This window comes from Giraffa tippelskirchi, chromosome 13 (genome assembly GCF_054371585.1).
Source record: "Giraffa tippelskirchi isolate mGirTip1 chromosome 13, T2T-mGirTip1v1.2.pri, whole genome shotgun sequence".
In the NCBI taxonomy this organism is placed as follows: Eukaryota; Metazoa; Chordata; class Mammalia; order Artiodactyla; family Giraffidae; genus Giraffa; species Giraffa tippelskirchi.
In genome coordinates, this window is record NC_137287.1 from 13,096,962 (window position 1) to 13,119,230 (window position 22,269).

At 42.3% G+C, this 22,269-nt stretch overlaps 1 protein-coding gene across 8 annotated transcripts in view; it reads right to left on the bottom strand.

Moving 5' to 3' along the window:
• CALN1 (calneuron 1) overlaps nucleotides 1-22,269 on the bottom strand; it is a 693,518-nt gene that overhangs the window by 112,003 nt on the left and 559,246 nt on the right. Inside the window, exon 6 of one of the 8 annotated variants that reach the window (XR_014073438.1) lies at nucleotides 15,518-15,620. The exons of the other annotated variants lie outside the window; for them this stretch is intronic. The gene's annotated coding sequence lies outside the window, so the exon portion shown is untranslated. The remainder of the gene's footprint in view (nucleotides 1-15,517; nucleotides 15,621-22,269) is intronic. 8 annotated transcript variants of the gene reach the window in all.

Consider the following 22,269-nt stretch of genomic DNA (forward strand, 5'->3'; position numbering starts at 1 on the left):
ATCTAACAATAAACAGTCTCCCAGGGCCTCTTAGGCATGGCTGAATAAATCTGACTGCTTAAAAACAGAGGTGCACGGAGCTCTGTTTCACTTCACTGGCATTGAACACTGAGCCAGAAGAGCCACTTAGATCACCCGACCACTCTCTGGTTCTGTGGGAACTTCTCGGGGCAGGTAAACCTTTACTAAGGGATCCAGGATACAGAACTCTCCATGTCAGATGCTGGACTGCAACAAAGGCTCCACATGGACGTCTAGGTCTTGTCTGCCAAGCTGCTCTCATTTCCTTCATTGACCTTCCTGAAAGCAATGCTCAGTTTTGTTCCTCAGTCCCAAACTCCACTAGGCAGCTCTTTAAATATTCGAAGACTGTATCTAAGTCTCCTTCCTACTTGCTATTTTTTTAAGGGGGGGAAAAAAAAAATCCAGGTCCCATCAACCACTACTCAAGTGAAGCAGAGACCATGGTTCCACCAGTCTGGTTGCCCTTTTCCAGAAGCAAACATATTTTTATCCATGTCCATATTTATCCAACACAGATCCATGCAGCACTGTGAGTGGTCCCTTGAGGGAGTCAGGGAAGGTTTGACACTGTAGGCGACAAGCCTCAGATAGCAGACGGAGTGGGCAATGAGCCCAAGAGATAAAATCTGGAAGCATCATAGGGATAAGGGTTGCATGCTTTCCTGGTGCCAAAGAGTCCCCAGTTACCATCCACCAAGAGTGCTGGACCTTCATGCTCTACAGATAATTTCCAGACAGAGATAAGTAGCTGTCCCTACCCTGTCTAGAAAAAAAGTGTTTGTTGCTGTTCAGTGTTATATCCTCAGGGCCTGGAAGACAGAAGATACTCAACAAACATTTGGTAAATAAATGAGCAAATGAATGGAGTGAGGTCAGTGATAAGAAAGGCAGGAATCAGGGCAGGGTCATTTATCAACCTTCCAAGAACTTCCTATCAGGGAATACAATAGCCATAGAGTGTGTGTGGGTGGTGGGGGGCAGGGAAGGGTGGATGAATGAGGATGTGAGAATGACACTGAGCAGGATCCTGTGGGGCTCCTGGCACAGAAGTCTTTCCATGTCCCTCATTCCTTGTTTGCAGGGAACTAACTCCAGCCTCTATGACCTTCCCTGAGTCCCAGTGGGCAGATTCAAACAGTTCCTAATCAGCAAAGGGAGGGTATGCAGAGACAAGGGAGGTCAACCAAGAATCAACAGTGTAGCCTTGGGGCAGGGTCCTGGTTCCATCTCAAGGGATACATCTACCAATATCTCTGAGCTCTTTATAGAACTAAACACTCTTACAAATGGAAGATGTCAGCATTATTCATTCCAGAGAAGACCACTTAATGCCAGGTTAAAGGAACCAGAGAAGCTCATCAAGTGATTACCTGAGACCAGATTAAAGCAGTGCAGGCCCTGCACACACCCTGAACCCTACCCTTGAACTATTACTATAAAACTCACCAAATCCTCCTGGGTTGGGACACAACTTTCCAGGACAGGGGCCTACTGTGTCCCCTTTTTCCTGGAAAAGCAATAAAGCTATTCTTTTCTACTTCACCAAAAACTCTGTCTCTAAGATTTGATTCAGCACCAGTGCCCAGAGGCCAAGTTTTTGGCATCAAGAGGAACAGTATAGGGACTTCCCTGGCGGTCCAGTAGCTAAGACACCATGCTTCCAATGTAGGGGGCCTGGTTGGTGAACTAGTTCCCACATGCCACAACTAAAGATCCTGTATGCTGCAACAAAGACCAAAGATCTTGCATGCCATAACTAAGATCTGGCATAGCCAAATGAATAAATAAATAACTATTAAACACAAAAAGACGAACAATATAAAGATGGTGCCTGCATATAGATCCATCTCGAGTCTAGAGAGGTGTGGTGGAATGGTAGGAAGGGAGACAAGGCTTAGAGGAGCAAGAGACAGTCCAATACTTGCACTTACTGCTTTCAGGACAAGTGAATAAATGAAAGCCTGAATCTTAAATGGAATGTTGGAAGGAAGCAAAATGATACCAGAAAAAAAAAGACTTTCAGCAAAGTGTTAATAAAAGAATAAGAGGACAGAGTAAAAAGCAGGTATAAATATTAAGCTTCTTGGTACAAAAATGGTAGGCAAGGGCAAGCCAGATCAGGAAGCAACAATATTGCACAATAGATAGGATTTATTCTGTGCTTACCACATGCTAGAGATGGTACTAGACATATACTAGTGACCACAGTATTAATATACTTAGTGCTTGTAGATGATAGTTACAGTAGTGATGATGTGTGTGAGACAGTAGCTTCAGTTGTATCTGACTATTTGGGACCCCATGGAGTTGAGCTATTTCAAATCCTAATAGATGATGCTGTGAAAGTGCTGCACTCAATATGCCAGCAAATTTGGAAAACTCAGCAGTGGCCACAGGACTGGAAAAGGTCAGTTTTCATTCCAATCCCAAAGAAAGGCAATGCCAAAGAATGCTCAAACTACCGCGCAATTACACTCATCTCACATGCTAGTAAAGTGATGCTCAAAATTCTCCAAGCCAGGCTTCAGCAATACGTGAACCGTGAACTTCCAGATGTTCAAGCTGGTTTTAGAAAAGGCAGAGGAACCAGAGATCCAATTGGCAACATCCTCTGGATCGTGGAAAAAGCAAGAGAGTTCCAGAAAAACATCTATTTCTGTTTTATTGACTATGCCAAAGCCTTTGACTGTGTGGATCACAACAAACTGTGGAAAATTCTGAAAGAGATAGGAATACCAGACCACCTGACCTGCCTCTTGAGAAACCTGTATGCAGGTCAGGAAGCAACAGTTAGAACTGGACATGGAACAACAGGCTGGTTCCAAACAGGAAAAGGAGTACATCAAGGCTGTATATTGTCACCCTGCTTATTTAACTTATATGCAGAGTACATCATGAGAAATGCCAGGCTGGAAGAAGCACAAGCTGGAATCGAGACTGCCGGGAAAAATATCAATAACCTCAGATATGCAGATGACACCACCCTTACAGCAGAAAGTGAAGAGGAACTAAAAAGCCTCTTGATGAAAGTGAGAGAGAAGAGTGAAAAAGTTGGCTTAAAGCTCAACATTCAGAAAAGTAAGATCATGGCATCTGGTCCCATCAGTTCATGGGAAATAGATGGGGAAACAGTGGAAACAGTGTCAGACTTTAGTTTTGCAGGCTCCAAAATCACTGCAGATGGTGATTGCAGCCATGAAATTAAAAGACGCTTACTCCTTGGAAGGAAAGTTATGACCATCCTAGATAGCATATTAAAAAGCAGAGACATTACTTTGCCAACAAAGGTCCATCTAGTCAAGGCTATGGTTTTTCGAGTAGTCATGTATGGATGTGAGAGTTGGATTGTGAAGAAAGCTGTGCGCTGAAGAATTGATGCTTTTGAACTGTGGCGTTGGAGATGACTCTTGAGAGTCCCTTGGACTGCAAGGAGATCCAACCAGTCCATCCTAAAGGAGATCAGTCTTGGGTGTTCATTGGAAGGACTGATGTTGAAGCTGAAACTCCAACACTTTGGCCACCTCATGCGAAGAGTTGACTCATTGGAAAAGACTCTGATGCTGGGAAGAATTGGGGGCAGGAGGAGAATGGGATGACAGAGGATGAGATGGCTGGATGGCATCACTGACTCGATGGACATGGGTTTGGGTGGACTCAGGGAGTTGGTGATGGACAGGGAGGCCTGGCGTGCTGCGATTCATGGGGTTGCAAAGAGTCAGACACGACTGAACAACTGAACTGATGGACTGTAGCCCACCAGGCTGTCCATAGAATTCTCCAGGCAAGAATACTGGAGTGGGTTGCCATTCCCTTCTCCAGGGGATCTTCCTAACCCAGGAATCAAACCTGGGTCTTCTACACTGCAGGCAGATTCTTTACCATCTGAGCCATGATTCCTCCTATTCTATAGTTTGGAAAATTGGGGCAGGAGGAGGCAGTAAGATGCCCAAGTTACACTGTGTGGAAGTGACGGAGCTGACTCTGGGACTCACAGACAGTGGTCTGGGTCCACTGTCCACCATATCACCCAGTGGGCTGCACACCTCTAGAAAACAACATGCTGAGATCCAAGGGTGGGGTTCTGGCTGCTGCTAAGGTGGAAATCCAACACAGGTTGCTGGCTTCCTTCTTGAACCTATCCTGGAGAGTTACCAGGAGCAAGGATTGTATTGGCATTATACCTCTTAAGAGAAACACTGGATTTAAATTATAAATGTACATATGCTTCGACCTAGGAAATTCACCTCTACAAATGTACCCCTCTGTTATGCTTGTACATATATAAATGATGATGTACAAGGTTAATTGTTTTAAAGAATGTGTAGTAGCAAAATCCTGGAAACTTCTGTCCATCAACAGAAGCTGATAATGAGATAAAAAGACTGCTGTCTCTAAAAAATACCGAATCCACTCTCACACCATATGCTAGCATAAATTCCAAATGAATGTATATCTAAATGTAAAATATATATACTATAAGTACTAGAAAAACATGGAGTAAGGATGGATTTTTAACTATGACACAAAAGCCAAAAGCCACAAAAGAAAAATTCATAAATTTGATTATATAAAAATTTTTAATAAAAACTTTTGCTCTGTCTTTAAAAACTTAAAATCCAACTGACATACCAGAAAAATTGTTGTAGCTTCAATAACACAAAAAGCCCTAATTTACTTATTATATTAAAAGCTCCTATAAATTCATAAGACTGTATTTTCACATAAAAGACAGGTTTATATATTTTCAATAGAAAGATCCAAACTACAGCTAACAGAAAAAGAAAGAACTGGCATTTAAATATATAGATTCTACATATTTTGATATGGCATATTTTCATTTTCATTCAGTTCAAAACATTTTAAATCCTATTGTGGTTTCTTTTTGACCCATGGCTAATTTAGGAGTACACTGGGGATTTTAAATTTCTTTTTTATTTATTGTTTTCTAACTTAGAGCCATTATGATCAGGGAACATATTTTATTATTTTACTTTTGAAGTTTGTTGAAACTTGTTTTAAATTCCACCATCTGGTCTATATTGGTAAATGTTCCATATGCACTTGAAAACAATGTATAATCTGCAGTTGTTCGAAGAAATATTTTTATACATCGATTAAGTCATTAATTTGTTATTCATCATGCTGAAAGCTCCTGTGTCCTCACTGATTAATTGCTTGCTTCTTTTACCAGTTACTAAAAAGTATGTTGAAGTTTAGAAATATAACTGTGGATTTGTCTATTTCTCTTTTAGTTGAGTCAGATTTTATTTTCTGAATTTTGAAACTGCTATCAGGATGCATATAAATTTAGAACTGCGACATCCTCTTGTTGAGTTGACCCTTTTATCTTTATTAAGGCTTGTCTTAAAGTCTACTTTGATATTGATATAACTACACCACTTTTTTTTTTGGTTCATGCTGGCTGAGTACATGTTTCTGCCTTTATATTTGCAACATTTCTGCATCTTTATATTTAATTGTGTCCCTTGTAAGCTGCTTACTGTTGGATTTTGATTATTTTTAATTCTGAAAATCTTTATCTTTTATTGGAATACTTAGTCCACTTAATACTAATGTAATTATTGACATATTTGGACTTAAGTATACCTTGGAATTTGCATTCTTGAGTTATAAAAGATGATTTTGAATTAGTATACTCAGCACTTCTGAGAAAAACACAAAGACCTTACAATAGTTTAACCCAATCTACTTCCTTCCTTTCCTTTTTGTACTATTAGTGCTATGCTTTTAATTATGCATATTTAAAACCCTCTGTGATAAATGTTAAGTCTTACACAAAGTTTCTCCATTATATTCAGAAGCATATGTCTAGAGGAATAACAAGATTCCAAAGTTCAAATAACAAGTCAAAAAAAGCCATGGACATACTTATATCAATACTGTAAATCTATTCAACAAAGGACACCACAGACAAAGTTAACTGATGGGGGGAAGACTGAGAGGCCATATTTGCAATCTCTAAAAGTAATCAACAGTTAGTACCTAGGACACAACAAGATAGGAGATCCAGCATTAAAAATGGGCAAACATTATGAATAGGCAATTCACATAAAGGTAAAACAAATTGTAAGTTTACAAAGAGATGTTCAGTTTCATGAGTGAGTAGAGAAATGCAAAAAAACAACAGAGGTGTACCACTTTACAGTTATCAAATTGGTAAAAATCAAAAAGCAGATAAATATTATGAGAATAAAGAAGAGAGAACCTTCTACACTGATATCACCATTGAGACCAAGTTTGTATCACCATTTCAGAAATCAATCTAACAGGCATTACATACTTTATAACCCAGCAATCCAGTTCCAAGGGCTTTCCAGGTGGCTTAGTGGTAAAGAATCCGACTGCCAGGAGGAGAAGGAGATGCTGGTTTAGTCCCCTGGTTGAGAAGAGCCCCTGTATAAGGAAGTGGCAATCCACTCCAGCATTCCTGCCTGGGAAATCCTATGGACAGAGGAGCCTGGAGGGCTACAGTCCATGGGGTCACAAAAGAGTCGGACATGGCTTAGCAACTAAACAACAACAATCCTGTTCCAAATGATGTTCCATGTCTGTAAGGGGACTTTTATGGGGATATTTATGTCAACAATGTTTCAGGATTAGGGGTCGGAAGACATTCTAAGTGTCTATCACTAAAGAAATTAAAGAGTAAACTTGGGGGGAGAAAGAGTAAACTGGGATGGATGTGTACGAGGGAATGCTCTGTGGCAAACAATGAACAAGAGGTCATTAAATTTAATTAATGAAATTATATTAATTTAATTAATGAAATTAAAAGACGCTTGCTCCTTGGAAGAAAAGCTATGAATATTTTGTTGAATATTCCTGTTCTTTTTTTTTTTTTTTAATAAATTTATTTATTTTAGTTGGGGGCTAATTACTTTACAATATTGTAATAGTTTTTGCCATACATTGACATGAATCAGCCATGGGTTTACATGTGTTCCCCTTCCTGGACCCCCCACCCACCTCCCTCCCCATCCCATCCCTCTGGGTCATCCCATTGACCCGGCCCTGAGCCCTTGTCTCATGCATCGAACATGGAATGGTGTTCTGTTTCACATACGATAATATACATGTTTCAATGCTATTCTCCCAGAACGTCCCACCCTCACCTTCTCCCTCAGAGTCCATAAAATTGTTCCATGCATCTGTGTCTCTTATTCTGTCTCGCATATAGGGTTATCGTTACCATCTTTCAAATTCCATATATATGCATTAGTATACTGTATTATTGTTTTTCTTTTAATCCATTGTTCAAAAATGGATTAAAGATCTAAACGTAAGACCAGAAACTATAAAACTCCTAGAGGAAAACATAGGCAAAACACTCTCCGACATAAATCACAGCAGGATCCTCCATGACCCACCTCCCAGAATATTGGAAATAAAAGCAAAAATAAACAAATGGGACCTAATTAAAATTAAAAGCTTTCGCACAACAAAGGAAACTATAAACAAGGTGAAAAGACAGCCTTCAGAATGGGAGAAAATAATAGCAAATGAAGCAACAGACAAACAATTAATCTCAAAAATATACAAGCAACTTCTGCAGCTGAATTCCAGAAAAATAAACGACCCAATCAAAAAATGGGCCAAAGAACTAAACAGACATTTCTCCAAAGAAGACATACAGATGGCTAACAAACACATGAAAAGATGCTCAACATCACTCATTATTAGAGAAATGCAAATCAAAACCACAATGAGGTATCATTTCACACCAGTCAGAATGGCTGCTATCCAAAAGTCTACAAGCAATAAATGCTGGAGAGGGTGTGGAGAAAAGGGAACCCTCTTACACTGTTGGTGGGAATGCAAACTAGTACAGCCACTATGGAGAACAGTGTGGAGATTCCTTAAAAAACTGGGAATAGAACTGCCATATGACCCAGCAATCCCACTGCTGGGCATATACACCGAGGAAACCAGAATTGAAAGAGACGCGTGTACCCCAATGTTCATCGCAGCACTGTTTACAATAGCCAGGACATGGAAGCAACCTAGATGTCCATCAGCAGACGAATGGATAAGGAAGCTGTGGTACATATACACAATGGAATATTACTCAGCCATTAAAAAAAATACATTTGAATCGGTTCTACTGAGATGGATGAAACTGGAGCCCATTATACAGAGTGAAGTAAGCCAGAAAGAAAAACAACAATACAGTATACTAATGCATATATATGGAATTTGAAAGATGGTAACGATAACCCTGTATGCGAGACAGAATAAGAGACACAGATGCATGGAACAATTTTATGGACTCTGAGGGAGAAGGTGAGGGTGGGACGTTCTGGGAGAATAGCATTGAAACATGTATATTATCGTATGTGAAACAGAACACCATTCCATGTTCGATGCATGAGACAAGGGCTCAGGGCCGGGGCAATGGGATGACCCAGAGGGATGGGATGGGGAGGGAGGTGGGTGGGGGGTCCAGGAAGGGGAACACATGTAAACCCGTGGCTGATTCATGTCAATGTATGGCAAAAACTATTACAATATTGTAAAGTAATTAGCCCCCAACTAAAATAAATAAATTTATAAAAAAAACAAACAAACAATGAACTAGAGGTCATTAAATTTAATTAATGAAATTATATTAATTTAATTAATGAAATTAAAAGACGCTTGCTCCTTGGAAGAAAAGCTATGACCAACCTAGATAACATATTAAAAAGCAGAGACATTGCCAACAAAAGTCCATCTAGTTAAAGCTATGGTTAGTCATGTATAGATGTGAGAGTTGGACTAGAAAGAAAGCTGAGCGCTGAAGAATTGATGCTTTTGAACTGTGGTGTTGGAGAAGACTCTTGAGGGCCCCTTGGACTGCAAGGAGATCCAGCCAGTCCATCCTAAAGGAGATCAGTCCTAAATAGTCATTGGAAGGACTGATGCTGAAGCTAAAGCTCCAATACTTCGGCCACCTGATGCAAAGAACTGACTCATTGGAAAAGACCCTGATGCTGGGAAAGATTGAAGGCAGGAGGAGAAGGGGATAACAGAGGATGAGATGGTTGGGTGGCATCACTGACATGATGGACATGAGTTTGAGCAAGCTCCAGGAGTTGGTGATGGACAGGGAAGCCTGGCATGCTGCAGTCTATGGGGTCACAAAGAGTTGGACACGACTGAGTGACTGAACTGAGCTGAGAGGTACATTTAGCAATTGTTTAGATCTTAAAAACATAATGTAGAATGAAAAACAGTAAGATATAGAAGGAGAGCTATAGCAGTATAATATTCAAATAGACTTTAAAAACATCAATACACAAAACAACACATATTTTAAAATATATAGTAGATACAGTCCTGCAGAGTGCTTAGAGCTCAGGCTCCCTGCATAAGTTGCCTGAGTGAATTCTCCCTCTGGGATGTGCTACATGGGTAAGTTACTTAATATATCTGTGTCTCAGTTTCCTCATCTGTTAAGGAAGAACAACAAAAGAATTTATCTCAAAAGAATTTATCAAGGCTTCGCTGTTGGTCCAGTGGTTAAGAATCCACCTTGCAATACAGGGGTACGTGGGTTCCATCCCTGGTCGGGGAATTAAGATCCTACCTTCCTCAGGGCAATTAAACACGAGTGCCACAACTAGACAATCTGTGTGCTGCAACAAATGACCCTGCATGACGCAACAAAGATCCTGTGTGCCCCAGCTAAGACCCAAAGCAGCCAAATAATAATAAAAAAGAATTTTTCTCACAGTGCTGTTGAGAGGATTAAAAGAGAAAGAGTATGTAAAAGATGCTTAGAACAGGGCCCTAGTATATTGCTCAGAGTTATCAATAATTATTGTTTTCAAAGACATTGACTAAAACTTTTAGAGTGGGTATGTAAAGGTAGGATGAAAACAAGGGAGTAAAGATGAAAATGAAAAAGAAAATGAAATAAATCAATGGCAGGGGTGACAGTCTTTCATGCGCTGAAGGTAATACAGTGTGTTCTGAACCAAATAATAGTAATTAACTCAGCTTTCTGAGCCTGAGATTCCCCCAAACCTGGAAGAGTTAAAACCAAATCCTGTTTCTGAGTACGAAAGTGTTACCTTCTTCAGAGGAGCTCAGTGGTCTAAACTAAAATCTGACTTAACATGACATGTCTGTGAGGTTGAACAAGACTGCTGAGTAAATTCATGAATAATTTTTCTACCGTGGCTGATTAAGTTATTTAAAAAGCTAATTTCTGTTTAATGAGTTAATAAATAATTATGAATTAGTCAATTACTTAGTAAAAGTCTCACACTGAGGATCTGTTATGTTTACAAACACTTGCTAGCCTCCCTCCGATATTTGAACTGTGTTCGTGAAGAAAGTGGGTACCGGTTTGGTACCTGTTGCTCAACATCTCTGGAAAAGAAGGGGGATGTTGCTCAACATCTCTAGAAAAGAAGGGGGAGAAAACACACTAATTGTTTTTCTTAGAAGTGACCACACTGAAATCCAGCAAAGTAGGCCAGACGCAAATGGCACAGTTCAGCCCTGAGACAAGGCAGAACCCAGGGAGTGCCAACACTAGTGGCAAAGACCAGAAGTGCTCCAGGAGTTCAGAGTCAGTAGTGGAGTGATGCCCTGGGCAGGTGTCTAAAGGATGTATCCACAAAACTGTCTTCTGCTGAGAAGAGGCAGAGGGTCAAGACCACTCTGGGGATGGCTCTTGGCAGAAGCCTGAATGCTTGCTTTGTAGATCCATCAGGCATCAGATTCCAAAATCATTTCTGGAAATAGTAGTCTCCAGGGAAATGGTAGGCTCTGGGTTCATTTTTTTTTAATTGGCTGAATCACATAACAAGAAAAAAATTCCTCCGAAGGAGGGAAATCAGGGTGTCTTCATACATTTCTATTTCTGTCTGTTTCCAAAGACCTTGAGTAACAAAATCCAGTTCACATAAATAGAGCAGTGATGATAAAGGTAGCCTGAATTTATATATTATCTTACATCCCGAGGGCTCCAAGAACTTTTAATACAAACACATAATTTCCCACACCTGTCTGACCGAGACAAGAAGTGCACAGCCTTTTTTTCCAGAGATGGAAAACAGAGTTTGTGGCCTGCGGGTGATACCTGACACACCAGAACTAGGCATCCTGATTTTGAATCCCTGGTGATGTGCGATGGCAAGGAAAACTCTAGTTTGCGGTAATCTGACACCCGAAGGGAGCGGCTGCAGTTCCAAGTGATAACTGCCACCTATTATGCGCTAGCTCTTTGCTGGGAGTTTTCTGTTCATCTCAGTTGAGGTGACCACACCATGAGCCAAGGCAATTTTACTGAGAGGTCAGAATGGTAAAGCATTAAGTTACAATGTACAATACAGTTACAATACTTACAATAAGAACGAGACCAGGAATTTAATCCTAAAGACTCTCTTACCGCACAACTTCCCTGTGTTTGTTTTGGAATTTCTGAAAATATTATCGGACTTTAAAGTTTTTTTTGTTGTACTGGAGTTATGTTTTTTCCCTAAGAATTTCCACATAAATCAGGTTGCTTTGTAATCCTCTTGCCACAATGCAGCCATGATTAAGAAAATTATCAATTGAAAATGGCCATTTGTTGCTGTTCAGTTGCTCTTTGCGATCCCGTGGACTGTAGCACGCCAGGATTCCCTGTCCTTCACCATCTCCCGAAGCTTGCTCAGACTCATGCCCATTGAGTTGGTGATGCCATCCAACCATCTCATCCTCTGTCGCCCCCTTGTCTTGCCCTCAGTCTTTCCCAGCATCAGGGTCTTTTCCAATGAGTCAATTCTTGGCATCAGGTGGCCAAAGTATTGGAACTTCAGCTTCAGCATCATTCCTTCCAATGAATATTTGGGGTTGATTTCCCTTAAGATTGACTGATTTGATCTCCTTGCAGTCCAATGGACTCTCAAGAGTTTTCTCTAGTACCGCATTTCAAAAGCATCAGTTCTTAGGTGCTCAGCCTTACCTATTTAAATTCACCTCTTTGGGTGACCTTTGGTATTACCAACCTCTTGCTGTTGAAATACCCTTTGTTCTAAGGACCAATATTTAGAGATATTAAAGCTAGTGTTTCCCAGTGATTCTCGGCAGTTTCTAGAACCCACTGCTGCAGTCATAGGTCAGCCCTCTCTATTCCTTCGATACCTCAGAATCAGACCACCTTTAAGTTTGGGCTCAAGAAATCCTTCCTCCAAGAAAATGTCCATGCTACCCATGGGATTCTTGCTTCCTCTCTATTTAGGACTGGTTTACAGGAATACAGAAAGGGGTAGATGTATGGATGACTTTAAGACATCTAGTCCTGGGAATTCCCTGGCAGTCCAGTGGTTAGGGCCCAGGTTCAATCCCTGGTTGGGGAACTGAGATCATACAAGCCATGAAGCAGAGCCAAAACAAACAAACAAAAAATCATCTAGTTCCAAAGAAAGACATCTGATCTGATGAGAGGAAGGCCAACAGCATCATAAACAATAGAGATGAAGCAGCTTCCTAAGAAAGCCACCTCTCAGGAAGCATCTGGTGTGCTTTCTTTTCCTCCTCTCCAGGGAGGAAGGGATGAGGGTAAGTCTAGTGATACATTCCCTGGGAGCCTGGCTCCAAGCCTTTGTTCAGGTGATAACACGTCCGCGGGACTCCCAGAGGATGTGCTGGTGGAGCATGATGGGAAGGGGCTCCCTGAACAAGCACCTAGGGAAGACGGTAGGCAGTTAGGTGAATCAGTGCCCAGTTGGTGCATCTGCAGACAAGGGATTGTTCTGCATGGACGCTGCTCTGAGTGCAGGAAGGGGGTCCTGGTAACCCCTCCCCTGAAAAAGAAAGTGAAGGTGTTAGTCACTCAGTTGTGTCTGACTCTTTGTGACCCCGTGGACTGTTTAGCCCTACACTGTTTAGCCTAGCCTGCCAGGCTCTTCTGTCCATGGGATATCCCAGGCAAGAATACTGGAGTGGGTTGCCTTTTCCCTTCTCCAGGGGATTTTCCTAACCCAGGGATTGAACCTGGGTCTCCTGCATTGCCCACAGATTCTATATTGTCTGAGCCCCCCAAAAATATTCCTCCCAGGGGCACATGGCAAATGAAAGGTGACTTGATGGGTCTTCAAAATGCTCCAGCTCTATGAAACTTGTATTTTACAAGAGCGCCATGACTACCTGGGCAGGAGTAGCAAACACACGCTCCTCTGGACGCCATTAGATTTTGTTCCTCTGCTGCCAGTTCATCATTATTACAGTGTGACAATGATGGACATTCAGGACTGGCTGTGAAGATGATGGACATTCAGAGGAAGGACACTGTTCCCTGACTGCCTGGAGAGGAAGCTCTTAAGGGATACTTGCTCACGCTGGTTTTATCCTGCAGCTCAGACCTGGGTGAATGACGAGAGATCCTGGATATAACCTGCTCCAACTCCATCATTTTACAGATGAGGAAACTTGGACGGGGGAGAGGGTCTAGTCCAGGGTCACATATGGATAGGTAGAAGGATTGAGAGTAGGATCTACATCTCTGGCTGTCACTACCGTGCTTTCTGAAACTCCAGACTATTTCTTGTTCAAAAAATCTACTCCTTGTGTCCCTCATACCTCAATCCCCCAAACCACCAGAGTCAGCCTTTGGATGGATGGATTGGAAACCATGGATCCAATCAGGACAAACCTTTGTTTAAAGTCACAGTGGCGTCCCACCAGAGGAAGAATAAAATCCAGATTCCATGGTGGCCTGGACATTCCCTCTGATTTGCCCTGCCCATCTGCTGCCTCACTGTGCTCTAGGCAGACAGGATGTCTTGCTGTTCCAGGCATATGCCAAGTTTCCACCTTAGGACTCTGTATTTGCTGTTCCTTCTTTGTTTTATAATTTAATGTTATTATTTGGTTACACACAGGATCTTTAGTTGGGGCATGTGAACTCTTAGCTGCAGCATTTGAGATCTAGTTCCCTGATCAGGGATCAATCCCGGGCCCCCTGTATTGGGAGCCCGGCGTCTTAGCCACTGGCCACTGGACCCCCAGGGAAGTCCCAGTACTTGCCGTTCCTTCTGCACAGAATGCCATTTCCACTGTCCTTCTGAAAGCTGGATCCACCCTCGATTCCTTTCCCAGTCATTCCACCTCCTTGGAGAAGCCTGCCCTGACCAGCTAATCCCCAGGAGCCCCGGTCTCTATCACCCTGCTTTATTTTCACCCTAGCACTTCTAATTATAAGTTTATTGTTTGTTAACTGTCTCTCCCTCTGTTTCATTCACCGCTGGTGCTGAAGCCTGCCTGGCACACTGTAGACTCTTAATAGCTATGGGTTTAATGACTCTATTAAAGGAGGACCACCATGGCCACCCTTAGGACACAATACACTTTTTTGGATGGCATCCTGGAATTTGATCTAGCACCCAGTAGTTTCAGGAAAACACTTCACTTCAGTGAAGAAGTAAATAAAAGGAACAAGGCTTTTCAGCTTCTAAGAGAACTCAGAGAGGAGTTTGGCTTGTTACAGCATCTCAAAATATGCTCCTTGGACTTGAAGGTGTCACATTCCATACAAGACCACACAGATAACAACCAGAAAACCAGCAGCTTTGGCTCAATGGCTTGTCCTGCTTGGTTCATCCAGCAGTTGAAATCAAAGCCCTTGACTCTGAAATGCAGTCAAGTGATCTGAACAATTGTGGATCTTCTTTCTTCTTGGGTTTTTTCTGTGCTCTAGTTTGTCAAAACTGCTGCAGCCTTCCCCTCTCCACCCCCGCCCCAGGAGGCAGCCTCAGCCATCAATCACTTGCCCAAACTAACAGATGCAGCTGCTGATTGCAAAGTGAGAACCAGGGCAGGACCACCCCAGAATGGAGTCTGCTTTCTAGGGCATCTTGAAGGGAAACAATTGCTTGCTGAAGCATGAAAAATGAACAGCCTTGCCTTTGCAGCAGCATCCTTCTTGTGTCTCAATCAAGTCACTGATCTGGTGAATTAGATACACTGAGTGCAACTGCTAAACGGAAGAAATCAGAGGCCACTTGGCAGCACTTTCCTGAGCCATGACATCCTCGTGCTCACACCCTCGTATTCCTGGTTCCACCCTGATGCCTCAATTTCCTCCCAGTGGCCTCCTACATATAACTGAAATCATTTCTTTCTCTACGACATCTGTACCTGTCCTTCTCTGCCCTCCATCTACACGAGACCCTCTCAGTCCTTACCTGGACTCTTACAGGAGCATCCTTACTGATGCCCTAGGCTCTGGACCCGTCCTCCTTGCATGATCTGTGAGGATCATTCTTTCTGAAACTTAGTTCTCAACCTGCTCTTGTCAGCTCAGCACTGTGGGCCCCCTGCCTCCTTCTCACCTTCACATTCAAAATCCGTCAGGAAGACCTGTCCAGCTTGTACTCATCCCTCAAGTCACCTCCATAAAATCTGCTTTGCTTCCCCTAGTGGTAGGAAGCGTTTCCTCCTCTAAACGTTACAAATGCCTCTGCACTTCTTGTGCAGAGTCTCGGGCCTCCACACTCTCTACCTTGACTTGTTGGTGCCCAAAGATTATCTCCTCCACTCTGTTCTTCTCTGCATTCTCCACACAGCCGTGTGCCTTGCATTGTAGATGCTATCAGCACACATTTCTGTTAAGAGAATGGGTTTATTATTTAGAGGGGTTAAATGATCACTTAAGGCAAATAAAACGGCTATATCTTTGACAGAGGACAGATGCAATTACCTCTTTTTCTCCTTTACACGTTATCAAGGCATTTCTCAAAGGTCTATTTCATTTTTAATATATATGGTTTTCATAGTGCTTTTAGCTTTCTAAGATGTTTTCACATCTGTTATGGCATTTTATTTGCATAACAATTCTTCCAAGATATGTGGGAAAGTGTTTTAAATAATTGTAAATAAAATTTCCTGAGGAAGAACTATGTACTGAGTATCATTTATGTGTTAGGCATTGTGCTAGGTATTAAGATTCCAACGGGTAGGAGGGCTTGCAGGCTAATGACAGAGACTGACAAATACAGGAACAAATTCTGTACCATGTGGTCAGTGCTCTGATGGTGCAGATGTATGTTTATAGGGACACATAGGAAGGACTCCTCTCCCAGTGGAATATAACTAGGGACAACCTTGAAAAAGAGGGAGAAGATGGTCTGGCAAGATGGGATTGGAGTCAACAGTGCAAAAAAAGTCACAACTCAGCCCCAGAGGAAAGAGAGGACCTGGCTTTTTGGAACAACTGCCATTAAATTATGATTGTTAGAAAAGCAAAGATGAGAGGGGAATAGAGAATGACTGCTATTATTTTTAGGGCAGTTATTATTACTCTCAAATTTACAATGTGGAAACTGAGACTCACAAAAGGGAAGCAACTTAGAAGAATGCCTATAAAGAGCTAATGATTACCCCCAAATCCCTTTGCAAAAGACCCCCATGAAATGCAGTTTTAATCACAGTCTGGGTGCAAACCAAGCTCAGCTCACATACCCTTCCTATTATCTCTCACTTCACACCACAGACTTCTTGAATCTTCTGATTTCTGTCACTTATTCTTTCCTAAGAGAATTATCAAAAGACATCAGAAGAATTCTAAAAGACTGAGAGTGAAGTCTTTTGTACATAAATTTGACTTTGGTTATTAAACATCTCTTTAAAATGCTCTTAGTGGGTAGTTAGGATTCAATAAATGTGTAAAGGAAGTTTCCTTAATCCTTTAAATCACTTTTCACTGGCCCCCAGATAAAAAGAATATACAGTAACATAAAAACAATATTTTTTTGGCCTGGCTCTTCATACTTTACAAATAATAATATAATAATTATAAAGACAGGCAACGTTTATTGGTACCACCAGATACTGCTGTAAGTGCTGGTGAGTTAACCACACTACAATACCAAGAGATGGGTTCTATTAGCATCTTGCTTTACGCTTGAAGAAACAGAGGCACAGAGGAGTAAGATAACGCACCCAAGGTCACAGGTTATACAACTAGAACATGTCCACACTAGCACCCTGCACCTCATCATTATCCTAGATCTTTTATATAGAGCGAGCAATTGCATAACTATTATTTTTTGAACTTATCAACTCTGAGATCTTATATGTACCTCATTTGGGGCATATTTTGGAAATTAAGGTTCTGAAGCACAATGTGGCTTGTCCAGAGCCACTCATCCCATTCCTTGGCCTAGATGGCCCCCTCATCGCCAGCTGTCCTGTCTGTTACAGATGAGGAAAGATTTAGGCTGCCTCTCCAATTGCAAAAAGAAGGAAAACCTTCCCAGAAGATAGCTATCCAGAGAGGGTAGAAGCAGGAACAGCCTGGAACCTTCATTAATAATGATGATGATAGAATTAATGTCTTACACCTAGATAGCAATTTTAATATTACTAAACACCTCCCACAATGTCCTTGGGAGGTGGCCATGAAAACTGGGCTTTTCCTCCATTTGGTTAGATGAGAAAACTGAGACACTGGTTTCATAACCTGCTGAACGAACTTATCTTTCGGTGAAGGAAGACAGATGATACATTAAGAAAAAGCCTTCATATTTTATGAAAGAATGTGAGGCGTGCTTTGGGAAAAACTAAGGCAGGACAAGGGGGATGAGCAAGGCCAAGGAAGGGACAGGAGGAAAGGAGATGCTACTATAGACAGTGTGGTCAATGAAGATTTCTCAGCCCCTGAAGAGAACAGGGACCCTTAGGTGTTTGGAGGAAGGATTTTCCACCCAGAGGAAATGGCAAATGCAAAGGTCCTGAGGCAGGTACTTGCTTGTGTGAGGAGCAGCAAGGAAGCTGGCCTGGCTGCAGTAGGTGAAGGTGAGAATAGAAGGAAAGGCAGCAATAGGCATACCGCGGAGGGTTTTTTCCTTTTATTTTTAAACATTTAAAAAAATTTGCCATGTTGTGTTAGTTTCTGCTATACCACAGAGTGAATCAGCTGGAAGTATACATATATTCCCTCCCTCCTGAGCCTCTCCCCACCCCATCCCATCTCTCTAGGTCATCACAGAGCTCCGAGCTGAGCTCCCTGCGTTATACTGCAGGTTCCCGCTAGCTATCTATTCTACACCTGGTAGTGTGTCAATGCTAATCTCCCAATTCATCCCACCCTCTCCTTCCCCCACTGTATCTACATGTCTGTTCTCTACATCTGCAGCTCTATTCCTGCCCTAGAAATAGGTTCAAACAGACTGAAGGGGGAGCAAAAGAGTGACACAGTCTGTCTCACATTGTAACATGGTAACTCTGGTTGTGTTGGTCAAGTGGGGCAAGCAGGGCCAGAAGCAGGACGATCAGTGAGGAAACTCTTGCACTAATCCAGGCAAGAGATGATGGTGTTTTGAACCAGGAGGAAAGGGGAGAAGAAACCAGATTCTGCATTTGTTTTGATAGAATTTGCTGGCAGATTGGATGTAGGGTGTGAAGACACAGTGGCAGTAACAAAGTGAGGATAGGACTTCCCTTGTGGTCCAGTGGTTAAGAATCTGCTTGCCAATGCAGGGGACACAGGTTCGATCCCTGGTCAGGGAAGATTTTACATGCCAAGGGGCAATTGAGCCCGTGTGCCATTACTACTGAATCCATGCTCTAGAGCTGCAACTGCTGAGCCCACATGCTATAAACACTGAAGGCTGTGTGGCTACAGCCTGTGTTCCACAATAAGAGAAGCCATCGCAATGAGAAATCCTTGCACCGTAACTAGAGAAAGCCCGCTTACAACAATGAACACTGAACACAGTCAAAAATAAAAATAAACAAATAAATAACCAAGTGGGGATGTCAAAGGAGTCTGGAGTTCAGGGCAGACATCTGGATGCATACATTTGGGAGCCTTTAGCATAGAGAGGTATTTAATCCAAGGGCACGGGTAATTCCAGTGGCAAGAAGAATCAAGGCCCTCCAGGGTTTAGCAGCAGGGGTGAGGAGGGCTCAGCAAAGGAGATGGAAAAGGAGGTGACACAGAGAATGGCAGCGTGTGCCATCCTAGAAGCCGAGTGAAGGGGGCATTTCAAGAAGGACAGCATGGCTGACTGTGTTGGGGCTGCTGGAAGGCCAAGAATATACGGATCAGATTTGACCTTTGGATTTAGCAACATGAAGGTCATCCGTGACCTTCACTAGAGATGTTTATGGAACGGTAGGAATGGGACTCTGGTCGATCAGAGGAGATTCAGGAGTCAGTGCAAGAAGGGAACTGGTGGCAGTGAGGCTAGACTACTCTCTGGAGGGTTTTCCATGGAAAGAAGATATAAGAGTTATAAGTCAGAGGGGGTGGGGTGTGAACAGAGTTTGTTTTGCTTGGTTTTCTTTTGTGTTTATGTTTTTTTCCTTCTGGAGTTCAGTTCCTTTACAGTGTTATGCTTCTGCTGTACAGCAAAGTGAATCAGCTACACGTATACATATATCCCCTCTTTGCCATCACAGAGCATCACGTAGAGTTCCTATGCTATATAGTAGATTCTCACTAATTATTTATTTTATACATAGTAGTGTAACTATTTCAATCCCAATCTCTTAATTCATCCCACCCCCAACTTTTCCTCCCCTGGGTGTCCATACATTTGTTCTGTACATCTGTGTCTCTATTTCTGCTTTGCAAATAGGTTCATCTGTATCATTTTTCTAGATTTCACATATATGTGTTAATATACAGTATTTGTTTTTCACTTTCTGACTTACTTCACTCTGTATGAGTCTTGCTTGTTGCTTTTTAGGGTGAGGGTTGTCTTAAGATGTTTGTATCATCAAGCCGATGAACCTATTTGCTGCTTTTCTTTAAGCCTCAAGATGCTCAGTGAGGTAGGCATGCTTCCCACTTTGTAAATGAGCTCTGAAAACTAGTGAATTTAAAGATGACATAGTAAACGGCACAGCTGGAATTCAAACCCAGGTCTGGTAAGCTCCAACATGAGTGCTTTCCCACTGTTCCATGTAGGACGTGGAACAGGCCACATCAGTTTCAGTTTTCTTCAAGTCAAAAACCAACTAATCATACACTACCATGCGTAGAATAGATAGTGGGAACCTGCTGTATAGCACAGGGAGCTCAGCTCAGTGCTCTTTGATGACCTAGGGGGCTGGGATGGTGGGGGAGTGGGAAGTCTAAGAGAGAGGGGGTGTATACATGTAGCTAATTCACTTCATTACACAGCAGAAACTAACACAACATTGCAAAGCAATTATATTCCAAAACAAAACAAACTAATCAATATCAGGTCAGGATATGGGATAGACGTAACGGTTCAGGGGATCCAAGCTCATGGGCCTATGATACCCTGGAACTCAGGGGAGCCACATAGGCTGGAGACAGATTCTAGCAGACCTGACTAGGATGTATTTAATGAGTGGATGATTGTCCCTAGGTGGAAGATCAGAAAAATAACATATTTCAGGAGGACCTGGGTGCTTGAGACTGAAGTCAGCTTGTACAGTCTGGCAGCCTGGTGGTCCCTCATGATCCTAGAGCTGGCAGTTTCACTGGAAAGCCCCCAATCTGGAATGTGTAGAGCGAGCAGTCTGCATCTCTGGCTTTTCAGTAGCAGAAAAGAATCCCTTTTGTGATGGCTGGGGTGACTATGTTATGCTGTGGGGGAGGAGCAGCCAGCAAGGCAAAGCCTGCAGACACGGGTGTCTGGAAATTTTATGATTCTGTGTTATTTCAATTCAAAGTCTTGATTGAACTTAGCAATGCAGACACGGTGAGCCAGGAGCATTTATATTTTTTATTTTTTGATAGCCGGGCCCTTCATCTCCCTTTGCGGGAGCTTTATGAATCGGTGGAGAGTGGGGAAAGTTAAATGAGGCACCGAGAGAGACTCTGAAATTAATCATCTTGTTTTTATCTCAGAGGAAGTCATGGTTTAGACACCCAAGCAATCTAACAGCCACTCAGGTTAGATCGACAATCCTCTTCCATTTTCTGTTAAAGGATTCTGATTTACCCTTTGGAGAAGGTTGATAGAAAGTGGGTGGGACTGTGACTCTTTGATTCATGGTTAAACCTAATACTTTTCTTGACTCCAAGACATTTATCATTATTGTTTCTGGAAAGATGAAAACATCAAGAAATCTGATATCAGGGCATTAAAACGTAAAACGAAAAGGTTTGAAGAATAAAACAAAGACAGTCTTTTGCTGTAGGAAACTCAGGAAAGAAATAGTTCAAAAACTCAAACCCCCAATGACACTGCTTCTCAAACTTGGCTCCCTTCCTACCACCATGTAAAGCCCTCAGCCTACTGTCACCCATACTGATCACAGCCAACCTCGGATGCTCTGCTTAGCTTTACAAATTGCAAGTCACTGATTAAGTAACTTCAGTTCTCAGCATATGGAGGCAATTTCCAGGAGGTGAGTGAGACAGAAATGAGTGGTTGATACTCTGGATTTTGTTGTTGGTGGTTTTATAAACAAAGGGGGGGGGGATGGAGTGTTTTTATTTAAGACTGGGACATTCTTCTTTGAATCTACTATGGTACATTTGGTGTTTGGGAAGTTCGCTGAGGTTACACTGACTGCTGTCTGTACCACTGTCCCTTGTACAGCCTGCAGTAGTCTGTCTTCTTTCTTTTTTAATATTTTATTTATTTATTTGGCTGTGCCGACTCAGTTGCAGCACATGAGATCTTTGATCTTTGTTGTGGCATATGGAACCTTTAGTTGTAGCATGTGGGATCTAGTTCTCTGACCAGGAATTAAGCTCGGACCCCCTGCACTGGAAGTGGAGAGTCTTAGCCACTGGACCACTAGGGAAGTCCTAAATCTTTTACTTTTGCTCAGACTCAATTGACCTTTTTACTTTCTTTCCTTTGTGGGTTGTGCTTTTGTTGTCATGTCTAAGAACTCTTTGCCTAACCCAAGGTCATTAAGGTCTTTGCCTAACACCAAGGCCACAAATTCTGATCCACCTGTTGTATATCTAACATCGGGTTCAGCTGACAAAGCCTCTGCAGTGCTATTTAGATCTGTCCTGTGTGTGTGTGCCATCTGCCAGCCAGTCTGGAACCCGGGTGATGGTCTACACTATGAATTAGTTCTCCAAGACTTTGGTTCAGGATGAGATCCATGACTGTGTAACCTGGGGGTGAGCCTGGAAGTCCATACAAGTTCATCAGGTTGCTTTTCCAAGGTCTCTCCTCTCCGTATGTGCCCAGCAGCCCCCACTTTTCCTGCCCCTCTGAAGGTAGAGCTTCAGCTTGCACACTCTGCCATAATAGTTCCTATGACTGGTTCTGGGGGACATTGGCCAATGGAGGAGAGTTGGGGTGAGGAGAG